The sequence below is a fragment of the Vombatus ursinus genome, unplaced genomic scaffold, assembly GCF_900497805.2.
Source record: "Vombatus ursinus unplaced genomic scaffold, bare-nosed wombat genome assembly UNPS02015018.1, whole genome shotgun sequence".
Lineage (NCBI taxonomy): Eukaryota > Metazoa > Chordata > Mammalia > Diprotodontia > Vombatidae > Vombatus > Vombatus ursinus.
In genome coordinates, this window is record NW_020954796.1 from 14,855 (window position 1) to 18,955 (window position 4,101).

At 38.8% G+C, this 4,101-nt stretch overlaps 1 pseudogene; it reads right to left on the reverse strand.

Moving 5' to 3' along the window:
* Positions 1–2,311: 2,311 nt before the first annotated feature.
* Positions 2,312–2,650, reverse strand: LOC114030866 (annotated as a pseudogene).
* Between the last annotated feature and the right edge of the window lie 1,451 nt (positions 2,651–4,101).

Below are 4,101 nucleotides of genomic sequence, written 5' to 3' on the forward strand. Positions count from 1 at the left end.
AACAATTCTTGCTTAACTAACTTGTCTGTATTATTATTATTGGACTTGTCTGTATTTATTGCTTGACAAATTTCTTGCTTAACTTGCTTCTTGATTATTAGTACAATTGATGCTTAATAAGTCTGACTGTCAACAAGACTTAATTACATTCAATTCAATTTTACAAATATTTTCAATGACCTGTTACATGTAAAAAAAGTGTTAGGAATTAGAGAGAGTGTGTAACATGGAAAATAGTCCCGAATAGCTAATCGTGGCTTATATTTCTAGCTCTGCCACTATGAGATTGTGGACCTTTGTGTGAGACCCATCACCAGTCTGGACTTTGTTTTGCTTCCTTAGAAATTGAAGGTCTTAGATGAAGTCATCTTCAAAGTGTCTTCTAGGTTTAAAGTTCTGCATTTTTTGTGAGTTATTTATTGCTAAAAAATAACCAACTTTCTCCATCTGACTAAAGACGATATGTCTCATTTCCAAATTATAAAAATTGACCTGGGACAGAGAGGAAAGAAAAAACTCCTAGACAATTCAACCCTTACAATGAATTATCATAGACAACCCCAGACCTGCCTTAGCATAATTTCTTAATCTCTCTCATGGCTTCCAAATTGTTGTAAATTCTTTTTTTCGTTGTTGTTGTTCAGTTGTTTCTGAATGTTAGTGACTGGAGTGGTTTGCCATCCCTTTCTCTAGCTCATTTTATTTATTTATTTATTTTTATTCTAATACCTTGAATTACAGTGCTTGTTTGTCTAAATGAAAACTGAAAACAAGTATACAAAACCGTCAATTACTATTTGTGTATTGAAAGCAGTAACAGTTTCCAAAACATCAAACCAACCAGTTCTGAGTTTTTCACAAGATAAAGCTTAACAGGTCTAGCTTCTTCAGTGTTTATCAAAATACAAAAGAAAAAAAAGGTAAAGATCTTTTTTTTTAGATGCCAAATCTGACCCTTGTAGTAATGCGGGGTAGTAAAGGACATTTCACACATATACAGATAAGGGGATTGTTCCAAAATGGGACTGAATATTTCTAGAATGGAATGACTCCCCAAGCTCTCATGCTCAATTTATTTCCTTTCAAAACCTAGACACCATAGAGAAATGCCAAACTTTGGGGCTAACGTAGGCTGTACTTACTGTGGAGAGGTTTCAAACAGAAGCACCACACACTTGACCAAAATTAAAAAGCTGTTTTCTTGTTGTCCAAATATGTCAGAAAGCTCTTCTCGGTGTTTATAATCAGCCCTAATTGTATCCTGCCTAAGAGTTATTCAAGTGTGATGGAGAACTAATCACAGGCTGACCAGAACTGCAAGAGGGAAAAAGTCTAGTTATAAATGGTTTATGATTGAAGATCTAATGTTCTCAATGTGCAGCCTGCTCTGAACCACAACCTCAAAGCTTTTTTTTTTTTTTTACTAATAAGTATCCATGTGAGCACAAGTACAAGCACAAACTCTATGAAATACATAAAGATCCAAAGACATAGCACTATATGGATCTCTATTTTAACTATGCAAAATTGATCACTTGTTTGATTTTTATCATCATTTCTCAAGTTTCAAAAGAGAAGCTGCAGACAATTACAATGGTCTGGTATTCAACTTGTTACTGCAAAACCTACACTAAGCATATTTCTCTGTTCTGTGTGTTCAACTGTTTCACTTGTATTTTTTTTTTTATTTTTTTACTATTTAACAAATACACCAAAATGGATCTCAACACAGATCTCATAAGCCAGTAGGAGTAGCATTCGTCTCTGCTGCTGCACATTAACCCCCAGCAAACTAAGTGTCAATGTGCTTAAAATCCCTTCCCAGCACTAAACGGTGAATTGATTTTTTAACAATAAAAAAGCTGAATAATGTTGCATAGCAGTGCCAGAAACTGCCCCATTGGAAACAAAAACTATTTACATTAAATAAGAAACCTGTTTTCAGGCCTGTATTTGCCACATTTAAAGCATGGTGTAATCCATACTGTGACAAAGGGTAGGAAAAAACAGCTTCTGGCACTCAATACCACAAAGTAGCACAGTTTGCCACATGAGAGTAAAGTGAAGGATGAATAGGAGGAAATAAGAGAGAGAGAAGGAAAGAGGGAGGAGGAGCTTTTGTTGATTCATTTCTGGTTTTGGAGCTGATTGGACAACCAATCCAGTCTTTCATAGAGCCCATCCCCACTAGTGGCACAGGTGGCCTGGAAGAGAATGCAGTCCAAGTTTATGGGTGATTTTAGCTGCATTCATGGCATTGGGAAGATCCTGTTTGTTAGCAAACACTAATAAGATGGTATCTCTAAGCTCATCTTCTGCCAACATTCTCATCAGTTATTCTCGGGCCTCATTCACTTGTTCTCTGTCATTACTGTCAACCAAAAATCAGTCCTTGTGTGTTCTGGAAGTAATGGCGCCGCAAGGGTTGGATCTTATCCTGGCCTCCTACCTCCCACACTGTGAAGCTAATGTTTTTGTATTCTACAATTTCTACATTGAAACCTACAGTGGGGATAGTAGTCACTATTTCACCTAGTTTCAGTTCGTACAAAATAGTTGGCTTTCCTGCAGCATCCAGACCAACCATTAGAATCCGCATTTCTTTTTTGCCAAAGAGCCCCTTGAAGAGGTTAGCAAATATTTTCCCCATGGTCCAAGTGTAATGTGTTGAATGTTGGCAAAAGGAGCCTCCCCACTCCTGAACCTCGGGCTTCCCATCTCCTCACTCCCCTCCAGCTCATTTTACAGATGAAGAAACTGAGGCAAACAGGACTAAGTGACTTGCCCAGGGTTACACCATTAGTAAATATCTGAGGCTGCATTTGAACTCAGGTTTCCTGACTCCAAGCCTGGCACTCTATATACTGTGCCACCTAGTTGCCATCCAGGAAAGCCAATTTCTTTGGATGCTCAGCATTTTTTCCACATTTTTTCCTCTGGATTGTCACTGCTCTTAGCTCTGTGCTAGATAAACATGTTTCCATTTGTCACCATCTTCACTATGGCATGTATGATTTACAACGGTAGCTAGCTCATGATACTCCTATAGGCCAGAAGGTGACACATTCATTCTTTGAATTTGTACTCCTCATTCCGCAGACATTGGCTGAATGTTTGTAATATCCGGACCCAATGGAATGGACTTAATGGTCACAATTGTTTTACGTGAATGGGTATTTCAGTTCTCTGCATTGTTTTCTCACTCTCTATCCTCTGCTCACATTGTCCTTTGGTTCTAGACAAATCATAGCACCTCAGAGGCTATGGTCAACCTCACTTTCATCACTGAATTCCTCCTCATGGAGTATTCCAATATACAAAACATACAAGTCTTATATGCTGTGCTGTTCCTGATGATTTACCTGACAACTCTGATGGGGAATCTTCTCACCATTACAGCCATTGCCACTAACCCGTGCCTTCACTCTCCAATGTACTTTTTTCTGAGTAATTTATCCTTGTTGGATGTTGGCTTCATCTCAGTGACTCTCCCTAAGTTCATTGTGAATTCCCTGACTGGAACACGATCCATCTCCCTCTTGGGCTGCATGGCTCAGATTTTTCTCTTTATCTTCTTTGGATGGACAGAGGTTGTTTTACTCGTAACCATGTCTTATGACCGATTTGTTGCCATCTGTCATCCATTACATTATGGGATGACCATGACACCAGCCAGGTGTCTCTGGGCAACAGCAGGCTCATGGCTCAGTGGACTGCTCTATGCTACTATTCACACAGGGAACATGTTCCGGTTACCCTTCTCAGGATCCAATGAAATCCACCAGTATTTCTGTGACATTCCTGATGTCTTAAAGGTTGCATCATCTGAAGTTCTGAATACTGAGTTTATTCTGCTTGTGGCAGGGTCAGGATTTTCTTTATTCTGCTTGGCCTTTTTATTTGTGTCCTATGCTTATATTTTCTCCAGTGTGTTCAAGATCCCCTCTGTCGAAGGTCGATATAAAGCCTTATCTACCTGTGCTCCTCAGTTGATCATCTTCCTCTTATTTCTCCTTTCTGCAATTTTTGCAGTCCTGAAGCCTCCATCAGATTCAACAGTTGAAAACGTTCTTGTTGCAATGTCCTACACAATAGTTCCTC